The sequence below is a fragment of the Haemaphysalis longicornis genome, unplaced genomic scaffold (assembly GCF_048455015.1).
Source record: "Haemaphysalis longicornis isolate Haplotype H1 unplaced genomic scaffold, Haemaphysalis longicornis Haplotype H1 scaffold_6, whole genome shotgun sequence".
NCBI lineage: Eukaryota > Metazoa > Arthropoda > Arachnida > Ixodida > Ixodidae > Haemaphysalis > Haemaphysalis longicornis.
The window spans coordinates 199999230-200016908 of NW_027526407.1; the positions used below are offsets into that span (position 1 = coordinate 199999230).

Below are 17679 nucleotides of genomic sequence, written 5' to 3' on the forward strand. Positions count from 1 at the left end.
GCAAGAACAAAACTAAAATCGGAAAACGACAATGAGCATGCATGGTGTATAAGGCCTGGAAGTGATCATGCGTGGTATGAAATTAGGTCTAAAAATTTAATTTCTGCTAAATATTTAAAAACGCGCTTGACAGAAAACATGGGATCGTCAGACAGGAAAAACGCTGGGTGTAATGGAATGTGTATACTCTGTATAGTTGTGGTAAGTGTTTGCGTCCGAAATGTCGTTTGCGGAGTTCGAGATGTCGTTATTTTTTATTTGTTTCATCCATTGGTCGATGCTCTCTAGCTTGGTCAATGTGGTAACCCATGATGAAAATAGATAGCGCAACAACTACGACGATGATGCAACCCGATGCCTCCAGTCCATTCACTGGCGTACCGCCAAATGGCTACCAGGATAAGCAAACAGGAGAGAGAGAGCGAGAGAGAGAGGCTTTATTAAGAAGGAGACCCTGGGTCCTGTTTGGGGAGGAAAAAACAAAGTTATACATCCTAAATCTCCGTCCAACTTTCAAGTCTTAGTTTCAGCGCTGGTCTTAAATCTGCGTCCACGCACACAGTCGGAGCACACATCACACTGTCTTAAACAGGCCACTCACAATCGCTAGTTCGCCACAAACTCAAGAGCGAAGAGGTCCGATTTGAGTAGGTCGATGTGGTATTCCTCTGAAAATGGTCGTGTACGTTTACGTGTTAGGGGGGCCACGTCCTTTTGAAAAGGGCGCAGCATCTCCAGACTAGCCGACACAACAAATTTACGACGGTGTCCGTGTCACAAAACGGGCAGAAGGTCGGCGTGGCGACGTTAGGACAGTCCCAATTTTTAAGGACGTCTAGGGTGTAGGCTGCGTTCGCGTAGGTTTTGTTTGCGAAAGTTGCAGCTGATCTTAACAGTACGCCTATGAGGGAGAGAGAGAGAGAGAGATGACCACAATAAATAACACGGCGTTTATTTTGTTTCCAGAAAACACTTGGGACTCAGCCCTCATCCCGAGGCTTTCGAAAATTTCAGAGGGAAGCGCGTAAAACACCTTCCTTCCCGACGGCGTTAACAGGCGTCAGACCGTGTTGGCCACTAACTAGCCATCCAACGGCGTGATGATAAAGACTAGTAAAAAAAAATGTGGCTCCAATCCACGCAGTGAAGGTGGTAGGACTGCGAAGCTTTAAACGACACCCACAACAATTCCTCATGCCACGTCACACGTGGCTCTACAAAAAGCGAAACCAGAGACAAGTGAATTGTACTTAACCAAACTTTTTATTACTGCACAACTACATTCACGACTGCTTTATGTTCTCCTTCTTTTTATGGCTGTTCTTGTAGCGTCTTTACTATCCGTGGTCCCCACACGAGGTCGCCTGGAATGAACTGATCGGGCAGTGCTGTACCGGTCTTCCTTTTTATATATGACATAGTGGTGACGTCACTACGCGATTTCTATGCTGTTGGGTACCTTTGCAATCGGAGTGTTTACGCAGCGTGCCTGCGTAAGCACTCCGAGTAATCTTTACCGATATGGCCAGTCCCCATGCGTAGGTATGTGCCTGCCTCTTTAATGATAGTTTTCTGCAGATATCCCACGAAAATTTGCTTGGATGGTACCGCCGTAAAAAATGGTGCTCACGCGGTAATTTGTACAACCCTACGTTCTTTCAGCACCTCCTACACACGAATTTCCCTGCATATCACTCACTGGGCACTTGGACTGTCACGCCCGGACTCAACCAAAAGCATTCGTTCCTTTCGCAAAACCAGGGAGAAGGGAGTTCGGGACTGTAAATCAAAGAACCCCAAAACTTCTGCCAACATCAAAATTAACGGCATGTGTCGTTTTCCAGTCCACAGTAGTTTTAGAGTAGTTGATGGGCAGTCATAAACTGCTCCCGCAATAACATTCCCCCGGAGCAAACAAAGACACAAAAATACGGAGCTGCTCCTGGGCAGTTCTGAGCGAGCAGTCCGAAATGACGTAAACAAAACCACAAGTTTCCCGCCACGCCAGCACCTCTTTACAATTCCAACTCCGCGGACGTTGAACAGACTGCTCCAACCGGCCTCACCTGCAACTCCGCACGTACAACACGACTGCCATCCCCCAAATGACTCACGAGACCACAACCTCCTCTTTGGCTATCGCCACCACCATCCGGCTTCAAAACTATTCCAAAACTTCAAAGACACTGGAAGATAAGCCGGCGGGGGCAAGGTCCGTCTCCAGCCGGAGAGAGCACGACGCAGCTGCCGCGGAAGCGCGAGTCCACTAATCTCGCCGCGCAAACAGACACGCGCAGGTAAGTAAGAGGAGGCAGAGAGAGGGGAACAGCGCTCGCGAGGCAGCGGGGAAAGGGCGGGGGTAGCCCGACACCGTGCACACCGGTTTGCCTTCTCCTCCCACGCCGGCTGCCAGACTTCATTACGGCCGCAGCGTCGCCACACGACGCCCACGTCACTCCGCCGTCGTCGCGAACGACCGACCGACCGGCCCGACGAGCCGCAGCGTTTTTCCCTTTTCCGCTACGGGCGACCGACCAGCCACTCCACGCGGTCGACCACGACGACGCTCGTCCCCGCACATATCTGGGCGGTCTACAAAGTGCTTCGAGGAGATTTTCCCCCAGTGCGCGATTGCGAGACAAAAACAAGGTACACGCGGAAAAAAGGTTGCCGCTCAGGCGACGCCGTCTGTGGTGCGGCTGGTGTGCTTGCGACGCTTGTGCAACGACGATTCCGTGTTTGGTCGGGGAGTGCGGTGCTTGTGAAGGCAGGACCGACTAGGCTGCGTCTCGGGGCTAAGAAGGTGAGTGGCGATGTTTAGTTTCGATGATAGTGAAGCGTATGTGCCGTTGGCAGTCGTGCGTTCCACTTCCGCTGTGTCTGACGGTGAGCGCCCTGTCGTCGTCGGAGTTTCGTTTGCGCGGAAGGCGCGAACGTGGTTCCTGATGCAGGTTTGCTTCTGGTCGTAAGCGGGAACGCTAACGTAAACGAAGGAACAGCGTGCAACTCTGGGGAACGTTAAAACTTGCGCCAATTGGTACTTCGTTTTGACGGGAAGCTACTGATTACGTCAATACAACTTGGGGAGGGACACGACACGTGTTTAGGGAACCTGACCCGTGTTTAGTTCCCTCAAGGCGCACCTGACGTATGCAAAGCGCGCACAGAAGTTGAATGGTCCTTACACGCAAATCTGTACTTGTCGGCTAATGTCGGAATGGTTATCCGATTCACTCGCTATGATCCATCCGCCAGTCATTTCCTGTGTGTGCAAATTGTCTGCTGACAACCTTCATCGCGAAGTACAAACCACGCTCGTGCGATAACGGAGCGCGGGGATGACGTTGAGAGCCTATACTTCCGCTATGCAAGAGTGCAGGTGTTCTTTTGTTCAACCCATATTATCGTTTTCTGCGCCTTTTTGCCACCCCAATGGCGCGTGCATTGCTTAAAAACGTGCCTCTTCTTTGCTCGCTCGCGGATATTTCTTCTTTTTTGACAGCGAAGCTGCGTAGCAAATCGAAATTTTTCGTGTCCGCAGTTGAAAATACCAAGAAATTGCAGAGCGTGAGCACTGGCCTTGCGGCGACCGCCCAGCGTCCCTGGAGCACGTTCGTCAAGTCAAGCATACCCACTTAGGGGGATTAGCTATTATTGGCAAAAAAAAAAGAGAGAAAAAAAAAAAAAAAAAACTAGCGTTCGCCGTAATTGTGGCAACACTTGCTCGGAAAGAGAAAGACTCCATCCAGCGTTTGCCGTAATCATGGAAACCCTTGCTCGGAACGAGAGAGACATGTCATATAACGTACGTCCCCCAAGGTGATGGCCAATGATTATCACTTGTAAAAAAATGAAGGAAGCTCACACTTATAGCAACAATGATGGAGCAAAGGTCGTTGCGGCAGCGAAGAAGAAGCAAATCGGCTGCAATCGTGATGGTCGTGAAGGCTGCGTACAGCTTCGCTACCTTCAAGTCTTACGCGTTGGTGAGAGCTTCCTTCATTTTTTTTTTTCAACTGTACCTGAAGCTCTCATAATTAACAGTCTATAGGCTACCTCCATCACTCAAAACGCTAGTATAAAACCAATGCGTATACTGCTTCTAATCAGATATGGGGTGGAATCTTGGCGTCTCACCAAATGCCTCGAAGGAACACTCAGGTCTACCCAACGGGCCTTGGAAAAAATGCCAGGAGTACCGCCTAAGGACAGGAAACTATATAGCACCCCATGTTAGAGAGCAAACTCGTGTGCACGGAAGAGATCCTATGGCTCAACGTGGAAGAAAGAAGTAGGCTGGGCGTGCAACACGGGACACTGACAACCGGTGCACCACCCGCACAACACTGGTTAACGGGGAGACGGGAGTGGAACGCCACTATAGCTCGACATAGGGTTGAATTCAGCAAATCCGGAGGCACAGAACGGGCGTCGCTAGAGCCACTAAATAAGCTCTGATATCTAGTGGCTATAAACGTCGCAAGGCGGGAACTTGACCATCTGTGCCTTTTGTGGCGCTTCTCTCTCTCGTTTTCGTGGTTTCTTCCCTCATCTTACACCTTTCATATGCCGAATGGCAAAAACACGAAGTAAAAGAAAAAGCTGCAGGAACTTGGCAGAGGCCTTCGTTTTCGTGCTGCATTGGAAAATGATGATGATGATGATTAGTTAACGAAATAACGCGCGCATTTACGGTCCCACACAACGGGAAAGAAAGTTAACGACATAACGCACGTATTCAGGGTCCCACACAGTGGGAAAGAAAGCGAACGCGCGGACGAAGGCGTCGGTGACAACCGTTCTCACTTAGGTTCATTCGGGAGTCAATTCCAGCGCATCAAAGATCCTTGAAGTTCTTCCGTTAGCCCAAGCCGCGCAATTCATCTACCAGTCAACACGCGACGACAAACCATGGGAACTGAACAAACTAAGGACAAGTCGGCATGCAGTTGCCTTTGTCTTTCAATTCGTAATCTCCCTGCCCGAAGACGGTTGCGTTTTTGCAGACTCACAGTGACAACTATAAGTATCAGCGCAAGACGAAACGCAGGCGTCGCGGGAAATGTACGCGCAAAGGCGCATGGTGATGAATAACTGCCAATCGATCCCTGATCGGCGCAAGAGGCGAATACGAACACCTCGCAGGAAGCAACCGCCCCGCGCGCATCGGTAGACACCGCCAGCTTCCGTCGCTTCCGCTGGCCCACATGTGCAAATTTCGAGGTCAGCGACGGAAGCAGCGGGACACTCCCAAACACGCCTTCTTCCGGGGAACACGTGCGCGTGCTAATACAAGGCTCCGGAGCCAGCGATACCGCTGAGGCCGGGATACCGTACAGCGGTCACGGAAGGAAAATAAAATGAAAAAGCAAAGCTACAACATGCCAACGGTGTAAATTCCACTCGTCAACGCACTTCTGACCACGCTTGTCGAGCCTTACGGCGATTGGATAATTAGCAAGCAGCCTGTCCCAGAGGAGTCCAACGTGACCGAATTACTCAGAATCGTTTGAACAAACGTCACCACTTTCGCGTTCGGCGGAAATTTTCCATGTCTACGAAAAAAAAATATCGACTATCTGTGACAACGGCCTGCGGAACGTCGTCCCGCGAATTTCAAATATGCAATGAAGCAATCAATGAAATGTTGCAGGAGTTTTTTTTTTTTCTTGCCTAGCGTGTGTGCCCCCCCTTGTTTTCTGTTTTTATCTTCTCAAGGCCACCGCACCGTTCACGGTTACGTCATCCGATCACGCGAAACACGAAACCTCCGAAAAGGCGGAAAAGCATGCGTGACGAAGCCATGGCCAGGTGCACGCCCGGAAGCCCCGCTGCCATGGAGACCGACAAAACAACGGGGCCACGGGGAGAGACTTCAAACGAGCCGACGAAGAAAGAGAGCAGCCACTCTGCACACAACGTTAACCACCGCGGTCAGGCAGCAAAGCGAACCTTCCTGCATCACGCTGGGGCACGGAGAAAAAGATGGTAGTTGAAACTGGTGACTCGTTGCGGTGATATATACCTGCCGTTGTACTGCTCCGAACGCAAAACAAGTGGCCGTTAATGAAAGCGTTCAGGGGAGAAAAAAAAACAACTCCACACTTGACCCGATCCCATATCTCCATCTCCCAAGCACATCCCGCCGTTACTTGATAAGTAGTGCTGTCCGACAATGTTATCATAATTCGTTAGTCTCCTTTGCCTTGCGCCCCGCCGATACTGCTTCAGGCTTCACCGATCGTCATCAGCTAGCGCACGGATAACTAACCAGTTCATTAAGCGAGAAACTGCAGTAATCCTTCACTTGTATCCTTTACATTTTGCTTCAGAGACCATGCACGCACGCAGATGTCTTCAGGAAGAACGGATCGCAACTGCCGGTAGTCACAGGAATATAAGCACGTGGTCGCAGTTGCCGATCGCTATCGCTCACACCTTCAGCTCACAAGCTAACTTCACTTCTTGTGTTTCCTAATTCCCGCGAACGCCCACAGGGCTTACGTCACCACATTCGCCAGATCGAAACCTCTAAACACCGACACATGTTTTTTTTTTTTTTTTTTTTTTCAAGCGAAAGCTGTTTTAGTGGAACCGATGGCGTTCAGTCAAGACCGGCTGGTCGACCGAAAAGCTCTGATCTCTGGACACAGCGCGTGAGTGACACCGGGCTTCCATTGTGCCAAAACGGTTACTCGAAAATCGCGAAAGAGGAGCGGTTCCCCATCTCGTGAACCACGTATCGGTATACATTTAGATCGTTTGCAAATGCATTTACTTAGCGCGCGAGAAATCGCCACATGGGTTGTATTATTTGTTTTTTGACAGAACGCCATCGGTCCCGCTAAAAAAGCTTTCGCTTAAAAAGAAAAAAAAAAAAGCAGCGGCGCAATGCCACCGTTATTCGCGTAGCGCAGTGAAACGGACTAATCGCGCTTACACATCACGAAAAGATCGTGATGCCTGCATCACCGTCAGCTTAATGCAGGTAACCCTTGTGGCTCGTGGTAGGCCTCAACAGCTGACCGCGCATCAGCCGCTCGACAAACATAGTCCCGCGACACATATGCAGTGGCCCAACAGAACCTTCACCTGTGCTTGCAGACGATAAAGGAACGTGGTATTTTTCTTCGGCTCTGCACATGCTGCCCAGGTTCAAATCGATCGTCGTTTTTCGCGGATACATCCTCGAACTGAGAGTCGCGTGCGAAGAGGCGGAAACGAAGGGTCATTATTGGGGAGCATGATCGGAACGCAAACCCACGACCTGCATACACTCAAGAGGCGATCGAAGTCACGTGCCTCATTGTGCGTGCACGATCACGCAGAAGCGATGGGCACGCGCAGAGGGTAATTTAGACCGGCCTCCGTCCAAACATGCGCAGCGAGCGCTTATTACGGGGTCGATAAAAACGTGCGCATGTCTCGCGTTGTATAGCTAGCTATCCGCGGTGAAAATAGTGGCGACCATACGGGAAAACCTCTGTCCGTACGCTGGCTACAACAGCCGCCGGCTGTACCACGTTGCCTACGCATTGCCTCTCTCCTTTCTCCAGAGTACGCAAGGCGAGCGCTGGCTCCTGTGGTCGCGAAGGAAGCAGCTATACGCCTCGAGCGCGGCCTGTAGGGGCGCCACTGAAATCCCCCTAGCGGCCCGTTTCGAAAGCAGGCACGGGAGTCCCCGGCTCGGTCCCCCCTGTCGCCGTTGCTTTTGGGGCTCGTTCAAGACAGCGATTTACCGTTTGTCCGCGTTAGAAATACCAAATAACGTGGAGCAGGCACTCTGTTTGCAAGCGTGGTGTGTTCACGAGAGTATAAACGTTTATGACGCGATCTTAGTGAGATCTATATGAGCGCCGGGCGTGTGCCACAGGCCGGCGTACCGAAGCCAGCATTTGCATGCAGCTGATTGCAATTCCGCTGCCCTGAAATTTAGTGGCAGTGTCTCCGTGAGCAGTGTTTCCTCCGATGGTCATGTTGCGGCCATACACACTATGATGTAAATCGACTTTGTGCACTTACAAAATCCAGCGGAGCACTCATGCCTGACAGCACGCAAGTTACGCCTGCCAATATCACATAGCAGATATTGATCAGTACCATGAAAAAGCCAATGCGGCATAAATTTCACAAACATTGTACCAAAGAAGTACGATGGATAATGCAAAATTACACTCCGGAGTCAGCACACGACGAAAAATTTAATGCTGGGTCGTCTTGTCCCGAGGTGAGCGCTCGCAAAGATTCATCTGTTACATTTATCCTCCACGAGAAGCGCGAAGATGGGTTTATAGAGTAATTCGCGCCCGCGACCAAACTCTTCTTCAAAACATCGTCATATGACACGGGGAGACTGCAGAATCTAGCATGAACTGAAATCAGAATCTTTATCAGATACGACACTCTTCCAATGAGCCCGTGTGTACGAGATTTCGGCGCACGTTAAGGATCTCCAGGTGGTCAAAATTAATCCGGAGCCCTCCACTACGGCATGACTCATCGTCTCCGTTGCGTCGGCGCGTTAAATCCTGAAATCAATCAATCAACTCTTCCAACGACACCTCGTATCGCTTGTGAACTGCCTACCCTGTATTCTTCAAAAAATGCGTCCGCCGAGTGATCAGCCGTTCGTTGAAGGCGAAAAACAAACGAAAAGTGAACACGCAGCAATTGTGTGTGTGATTGCTAAAAACGTTAAAACGGTTATTCGTTGATTTCGCTCCGCATTTGTAAACAACGATAGTTGAGCGTCCTCCTCCTCACCCCCCCCCCCCCCCATGTCTAGCGATATATCACTGCATTTCGCATCTAGTTGGTCTGGTGGATACTACCTTGCTCAAACAAACGTCTTTAGCATTTGAGAAGCTGCACTCGGTTTTTTTTTTTTCATTCCCGTACGACTATTCTATCTATTCCTGACTTGCAGACCATTGATTTTCCCGTGGTTTCATTAACATATACCTTGGTTCTTACTATAAGGCATGAGCGGGCACATATCTGACACTGCACATCCTTTGAGTGTATTAACATTCTCGCGTGGCTTATATTCCCATAAAAGGCACAAGTTTTTGTCAGCTATTGGGTTATCACATCCCCGAATCATATTGTTCTACGACGTACATAGAAGCAAAGCCGCATTTGTTGTCTGCGCTGCAAGACAGTGCCAATATGAGGTCTAAACGAGGCGACAATAAATAGAATTCCCTTGTTCTGACGTGTTCGAAGGTGACAGCGGTGATATGCTGCTACCGTCGCCGACGCCCGCAAGAGCGGCCACGAAGCGCGCAGAACCGCCTCCCCGCGGGTAGCTCTTGTTGGCGTTAGAGCGCTCTACCAAGACGCAGCTGTTTTTTTTAAGTGCCCTATACGTGCAGTTAGCTTACAGACGTCACCATAACAAGTTGTTTAGTGCGGGAAAAGGCAAAGAGAAGCGAAAGAGAACCAAAACACTGCATGGCCGCCTATCAGCCACGCAGCGCTAATCCCGCAAACGCCGCGGAGAAGCGGCAGCAGGCGGCGCAGCGATCGCGAATCTCGAGGCGTATTGCCGTTGTCACCTTCCATGCAACCGTTCCAATTCGTCCTCGTGTTACCGAGGGGTCACGACCGGTTACGTATACACCCGGGGGCAGGAGTTTCCAGGGTGCGATTTCGATGTTCAAAGTTCATTTCCTTGCTGTCTGACGGCTGAACAGTTTACTTGTACTCGTAAGCGAAGTAACGCGCGCTTCGGAGCGTCATCACCACCAAATGCGTAGAAGGAGATTACCCTGCAAGCAGCGGAGAAATGAACTCCGACTGCTGAAATCACGCCCTGTAAACATTTGTCGCCGCGGCTGTACAAAGCACGAACTGGCTACGTCCTTTCACCACCGGCGTTCTGGAAGCCGCAGACTAATTCGATTCTAGGGTATTAATGCGCCAACGCAGCGCAGGCGATGAGGCGCGCCATAGTGGAGGGCTCCGGATTAATGTCGACCACCCGGGGATCTTTAACGTGCGCCGAAATCTCGTACACACGGGCGTTTTTGCCTTTCGCCTCCATCAGAAAAGCGGCCGCCGCGGCCGGGAATCGAACCCGCGTCCCCGTGCTCAGCAGCGCAGCGCCCACTGAGCCACCGCGGCGGGTGAAGCCACAGACGGGCGATCTGCCTTTAGTCGATAAAGCTTGCCAGAAGATCGTGGGTGCAACCCAGTTCGCAGCACGCTCAAGGTTGTCAGTGCTCTTCACTAAACCGCGTAGTCCTTTCCTGAACGCCCAGCTCTTCAGGCGCTCTTTGCACTGGCTGGCATAGCGCCATAAATATCCAACCATCATCTTTCTTCAGACCCAGAGGCAGCACTCGACGACACAAAGGCTTCGGAATGATTGCCTTTCCAGACCGCAGCCTGCTGCCGCCCGCTCAGTCCGTACCCACATCACTCACACGTCTTTCACGCGTGCGCGGTTGCACCGCCCCCACGAGCGCGCGAGAAGGTGTCAAGATGGTGGCCTTGCTCTGTCGCGAAGGCGTCGAAATATCGCGCAGTGCTTTTGTTTCACGCGGATACCTGCACGGAAGCTACAGCAGGTGTCGACTTCCGGGGGTGAAGAGCGCGCGCGAGAACACACACCGCGTTTTCCATACAAGCCGAACATCCTGTAAAGAGAACAGCGTAAAGCAAAATTTAAAACAAAAGCGACTTTTTTCCTCTTCCTCGCAATTAGGGAAGTTCACCTCCTTATGCACGTTTTCCATAATCACACTTACCTTACAAAATTGTATTTCTGGCTCAAAAACAGTTTTTCCGTAAGAAAGTAGTAAGTGACCACGACCCAATTTAGAATGTGCTCGGTGTTTGTTGTAATTTTTTCCATCAAGAAACTCCCCGCTCCAGATCAAAACGCTATAGTATGGAACCAGCTGCATTAAGAAATCGTTTGGTAGCCATTGCATAGCTGAATTTTCCACCAAGGCAATCCAAAGACGCTGTGCACGTTTTTTCAACATTTGTGCTTCGGAGCCGCGTGCCGAAAAATGTCTTTGTTGGGCTTTACACTCTCAGGATTGCAACACTGGATGCTGTTCTTTCATTCAATGATGGTAGCATCCCACGAACCAGCATTTCGAAATAATTCGGATTGAACACTGGGCGCAACACCACCATCAAGTGGCTAAAAGAGGTTGACCACAAGCAAAAATACTTTGCGAACAGAGCTGAACGACAGTTCACTAAATAGGCAAGGCAGGACAGACAACAGGCTGGAAAGCGAAAAAAATGACTTCGACGGTGATTAAATAAAGGACTCGTGCACTCTTAACAAAAAAAAAATCTCGCAAAAGGGTAGTATAGCGGCTGTATTTACTAACTCCTTACGAATTTTACTACCCTTCACAACGGTACGTAGGTCCTGCCACTAAGTGTGAAACCGTTACTAGTGTAGACCGTGCACTTAGTAACTGCTGCTTGTTTGATACTAACAATAATTCACTGACAGTACAAAATTCTATGAATTATTGAACATTATAACTGCAGAAGCTTTCCCTATTCCAAATAACGATTATAAAGTTTTTGCATATCCACATGCTGACTTGTATCTGCTTTAGAACGATGGTTTGGGCTAGTTGGTGGTGCATACTGAAATTCGAAATTGTATCTGCTCACATTAAAATGCATATTTGTGAAGTTAGCGCAAATAAATTGAGCAAGAAAACAAACGGAACACACGAGCAGAGAGAGTATAACTTAGTTACCTTAGAAATATATCTCTTCTTGCTTTTATAGCCAGCAGCGGAAAGTCCTCTGATAGAGTCGGCGGGCTCATCGCAGAAATTAAGCGCGATATGTGCGTGTCGAATATATCTATGTCGTGCTCCGCGCTCAGCAGATCCACATTGTCACGCGTAGCTTTTTACTGGGTTATGCATGACCAGTTAGTAAAGGCACTAAGTGCCTAGTTTACACTGAGCCACGTAACTCGTTAGTGTTCTGTTAGTAAGTACCACGTTTTTTTTTTCTTGAGTGTGGTGTTTGAGGCAAAGAAGTATGGTTTGTCACCTTTTTTTTTACTTTAAACTCAATTATCTCAAAACAGGGTTTTTAATTACGTCGGTACCATTATGTCCTATCTATATCTTCCAGGATAACCGGCTGATTCTTTTTCCCTGTTATCTGTCGTCGTAACTCGCCTTCGCTAACTGTCAGGATTACTTTTTTTTTGCGTCTTTATTTCTGCATTGAACAGGTTATAAACCTTGCGACAGAAATGGGGGATTTATGGTGGAGGGGGAGGGGGGGGGGAGGGCGCTGCCCACGTCTTCGAGGTGGGGTGGTCCCGAGGTCGGCTCTGCAAAGAAACGGCCGGGTCCCCTCTCGTCCTTAAAATATTGAAGAATAGCTTAATGCGAGCTCCAACCAACCCGCTATTCTAACAACCTTCCTGCACAATCTCCACTCGCCTCGGTGAAAAACCCGCCGCGGTGGCTCAGTGGCTAAGGCGTTGCGCTACTGAGCACGAGGTCGCGGGTTCGATTCCCGGCCGCGGCGGCCGCTTTTCTGATGGAGGCGAAAAGCAAAAACGCCCGTGTGTACGAGATTTCGGCGCACGATAAAGACCCCCAGGTGGTCAAAATTAATCCGGAGCCCTCCCCTACGGCGCGCCTCATCGCCTGCGTTGCGTCGGCGCGTTAAACCCCCACAATCAATAAATCAATCCTCGGTGAAAACAAGGCAGTTCAAAGAAAACGAAATTTTCAACGCCATTCTGAAGTTCGATTTCCGTTGGCACGTTTAAATAAAGCGGGGGGCCTAAGCGATGCACCGGGCGCCTGTATTAAAATTTATTGAGCAGATCGGGACCGTGCGCCTTAGATTGCACCGTGGACACGTTGCATATACAGTTTAACGCACCGACGCAACGCACGCGACGAGGCGAGCCGTGCTCCGGATTAATTTTGACCACCTGGGGATCTATAACGTGCGCCCAAATCTCCAACACACGGCCGTTTTCGCTTTCCGCCTCCATCGGAACAGAGGGAATCGAGACCGCGTTTTTAAGCTCAGCAGCACCACGCCTTAGCCGCTGAACCACCGCGGCGGGTGGTTGCCTACAAGTGGTGCCTGCCTGCGTAAGAAATTGCCTCGAGATGCGCTAAGCTGCGCGTTGCTGTTTTACTTGAAAGATTCTGGTTGAAAAATAAGCCGAACCACTGAACTTTACCCCTGCATGCCGCTGAATATTTGCCATCGAACATTTACTCTTCCGCCTAACTTTTAACACCGAACTTTACCTACCACGAAGCAGTGAACAAGTGCTCTATGACACGTTCTTCCTTTTTCTATTGTTGCAAAAAAGAAACCAGCGGCAAGCACACGCAGGACAAGCGTTGTGTTGTACAAGTTGCACCTTATTATTGTGCAGGCGCCCAAATACTTGAGCGATGACCGAACAGGAGACGACGCCGTCGCTTTTAGCGAACAGAACGCTGCATACGCAAGTAGCGCAGCCACAGCCCGTGCGAACGCATGTTTATGCGCACCAACGTTTACCAAACGTGCCGGGCGGTGGCAGCCGCTAGAAATCCCGCGGAAAACAGGAAAGCAGACATGCAAATCCCGCAGCGTCTTGTCAACCGGATATCCGCTTAAGTCAGGAGCCAGCTCACACTTCCGGTATCGCGTCAGCACTCGGGACCACCTACCGACAACCCCGTCATAGAAAACAGAGCACGGGCGGAGGAGACAAACGCCCGTAGATCGGATTTCCTTCGCTGGAGAAGCAGCAGCACATTTATTTGCTAAGTTGACGACGGTGGCCGCCGTTTTGGCGGCGACGGCGGCCGCCCTGGCGACCAGGGAAGCTTGGGGCTCTTGGTCTGTGCACCGCAACGCCTCCTCCTACTGCCCACACGCGTGATTATTAGATGCGACGCATCTCATTCACTCGCCTTGTCCCTGCATCCATCCGGCGTTGTTGTCGGCGTCCACCCCTCCCCCATTCTCCTCGCCGCGCCTGCTGCGCTCTCCGCCGCTCACCCCCTCTCCTCCCCGATAGCGAACACACTCTCGCGAAGGGCATTGGATTGAATTCGATTGGATTGGCTTGGCTTGGCTTGGATTGGAACTCTGCGATGCTTCGCATCACTTCAGGGTTCCCCTCGGGAAGATGGTGGAATTTTTTTTTTTTTTCGGGGGGGCAGGGACTTGACTTTATTGACTTTATTTGGCATCAAGGATACATGATGCAGGAGACCTGCAGAAAAAGCTGGCGTGATGCCAGCTTGACAAGGCCGCAGGCCCCTTCCCCCTCCCCGAACACATTGGGGATGACCTCTCGGGCATCCCCGCATAAGGTGCTGAAGGGTGCCTAAGAACTGGCAGGAAGTATACAGTTAGGCGACGGGTATACGGCTGGGTGAATAAGGTGCAACTTAGCGGAATTGGGAAATGTGTTCGTTTGCAAAACACGCCATGTGTGTTCTTGATAGAATGATGAGTTGTGTGTGTGCCGGGGGGTAGACACGGCGAGAGAGGCGGCAACGGGTGGTAATTTCACTGTCATCCCGTCTCTAGCGGATCTGGCGCCATTAGAGCAACGAGCCGGGCCCGACTCGGATGGTGAGTTCTCGAGCCATACTGTGGGAAACTTCATTCCTCTCAGGACAGCGTGCGCCCGAGCACAGATGATTTTTACGGGGGTCGTTGGGGGTGCTTGTTGCAGACGAAATCTCGGCCGCTAACACGTTGAGGCGCGGCAAAGATGTCCTGGACTCCTAGACCTCACATGGCCTCAAAACACACCGTCTTCTTTGATTTACTAGCTTTGAATAGTCCGAGGGTGGTCGGGAAACTACAATTGGAACAAGAGTATCGAGTACTTTATAATTGAGCCCCTGCCGGTCCGCGTAGTCCTGGACTTCAAGCCAGCCCCACCGTCGCGGTGGACGGACCGAACGCGCCCTGACGCGGTGTGACCCAACTGAAAGAAGTCACGTCACATCTTCTTGAAAGATTGCGCTTTTCTTATGCTATATATTTTTCAGAAATGTGAAAAATATATACCACAAGTACACACCCTAAACAAGATCCTGCTTAGCACAACGGAAATAGCATGTTTAAGCGGAAATACACCAAACGTAGAATCGGCGTGCGAAAAACCGTGCGCTTGCCAACAAATGAACACAGGATAAGTGGACTATACCACCGCATGTCCCAACGGTGTTTATTTCTTGTTCAGCGCTCTCTTTTTTTGCGCTAGGAAATTATGCATTAATAAAGCACACTGTCACATACTAGCAATCGTAGATTTCCGGCGCCACAACGTTTGCGTTAGCGTTGCGTAGAGACTCCATAAAGCGGAGTGCTCTAGTTAAAATCACAATTAAGAACTTGGATGATGACAACGCGCTCGAAACGGTGCACAAATTATGCAAGCATGAAGCCGTCACGGTTTCCTCGCAGCTGACATCACCATTTTAGCAAGTCCTGCAACTTGACCAGTGCATAAAAGGCACCTGGAGGAAGAGGCCTTTCTCGGGAACACGGATGTCGTCGGATGTATCGGTATTACACCGTTCAAAAAAGAGTGCTGTCTGCATATGAATGAGAGACGACTTTTCAATGAGAGACGACATATCAATGAAATGAATTCCTTCTTGCGCGGATTAAAATTCAAGCGGGCAGCTTTCCAAGAAAGCAGCCGCCGATACCTCGTTCGCATGCGACATGTACGACGTATGTCGGCTTGTGTCGTTGGGGATATCACGTGACGTCAGCGATTCACGGTATGCGACTGCGTCACAGAGGCGTGGGGACAAACCCTTTTCAGCAGGTAAAACTGAATGTGCACGAAAGACAGTTGCACCAGAGCGGACGACCAACGGTGTTAAAGCCGCGATCGGAACAGTCGCTTTGTGCGTAAATATCTCTGAAGGGTGTGCCGCAAGGAGGCACACTGGCTCCAATATTTACAGCTTGTTTCGACGACCTACCCGTGACGCTGGTTTGGGGAAGCTTTAGGACAGGAATGAATGGAAATATCAAACCCGGGATTTATAAACGGGAGTTTCAGTGGTTGCATGAACAGCCAGCGGAAAATGATTTAATACAACCACAGGCAAACTTCGGGGCTGGACGAGAAGTGCGGCATAAAAATTGCTCATCCTGAGCAACTGCAAAAACAATGACAATTACTCCTTTTCGTACACGCAACAATACATTTAAATACTCTTTCTTTCCGAGGACCATTACTGAATGAAACCAACCTGCTAACACGAAAGATCAACAGCTTCCACTTACCCTGTTCACATCGTGTCTTAGTGTTGGCATTATGCCCTCTATTTTTTTTGTACCTATGTATTTGTTTGCTTTTTTGTGATGTTCTCATCATTTGTACCATCCTGCCGAAATCCCAAAGTGGGATTGCAGTATAAATAAATAAAATAAAACAAAGAATGTGAAGATATGTATTTATCTCTCCGTGAACGAGTGCGTGCAAGGAGGACGACAATATTCAACGTTTTCGCTCCATGAATAAACACAACCCAGCGAATGAATGTACAGTTGTTGTTTTTTTTCGCCTCCGGCCGAGGAAAACTTGCCTCATATCGCGCGTTAACTCAAGGCAACGCACTTCGTCAGCTCTACAAACGGCTCGCATGCGCTTTAGAAACACATAATGTAACTGTTGGGCACAGCCCATTATGTTTAGCGAAATTCACGAAAGAGCGGCAAAGCGCGAATCACCCGACGTGTGAACGTGACTCTCTTCGTTACTTCTTGCCCACAGTGTCACACGCCATATGCATGGTAATCCGCAAGATTACCCACACTACACATGCGCGACCGGTGGATATGTACTCATGCATGGCACGGCAAGGGCCTTTGTAATAGACCATTAAATAAGAGGCGATCACGGAAGGCCGGCCAGCTTTCAAAGACGATAGTCTTTCTTGGGCTACTCAAATCATTGTTGACTGACTGATTGTTGGGTTTAACGCGCCGACGCAATGCAGGCGATGAGGGGCGCCGTAGTGGAGGGCTCCGGATTAACTTTGACCACCTGGGGATCTTTAACGTGCGCCGAAATCTCGTACACACGGGCGTTTCTGCTTTTCGCCCCCATCAAAAAAATTCCCCCGCATTTCCCCGAGGGGGAGAATGTGAAAGTGCGAATGCACGGTTGTCGGCCCGCTTGCGGCGCTTGCGCTCGGCCCCCGCAGCCCACCGCCTCGCCGCCTTCTCTTCCATCTCTTCCATCGGGTTTGTAGTATCACGTGTACACCACGCAGTCATCAAGCCGCTATAACGCCGCTGAGTCGCCAACGCACGCCGCTGACGACGTAGTTTGAATGCGTTAAAGATATAAGGCGCGTTACTGACACCGATATCAGCGTCGCGTCCGTGGCTTATTCGGTAGAGCGTCGGGCTGCGGCCCGCAAAGTCCTCGGATCGAAACCTTGCGCCGGATGCTGTTTCTTTTTTAAATATAGAGGAGCACTGCGGACGCCGCCGCCGCCGCCGCCGCCGGCGGTGGATGGTTTGGGGTCGCTTATAAAGTGCATTCGCACTTAAAAAAAAAAAAAAGCGGCCGCTGCAGCCGGTAATCCAGCCCGCGTCCTCGGGCTCAGCAGCACAACTCCCTAGCCACTGAGCCACCGCGGCGGGTGGATACTCAAATGCGAAATTTTGGTCAGTCTG

At 50.3% G+C, this 17679-nt stretch overlaps 2 protein-coding genes across 2 annotated transcripts in view; one reads left to right on the forward strand and one right to left on the reverse strand.

Annotated features, from left to right (window-relative positions):
• Positions 1 to 17679, reverse strand: part of LOC144141301 (PIH1 domain-containing protein 1-like) — an 80906-nt gene that overhangs the window by 21120 nt on the left and 42107 nt on the right. The window lies entirely within an intron of this gene.
• Positions 2411 to 17679, forward strand: part of LOC144141302 (uncharacterized) — a 37061-nt gene continuing 21792 nt past the window's right edge. Inside the window, exon 1 of the mRNA XM_077672878.1 lies at positions 2411 to 2803. The gene's annotated coding sequence lies outside the window, so the exon portion shown is untranslated. The remainder of the gene's footprint in view (positions 2804 to 17679) is intronic.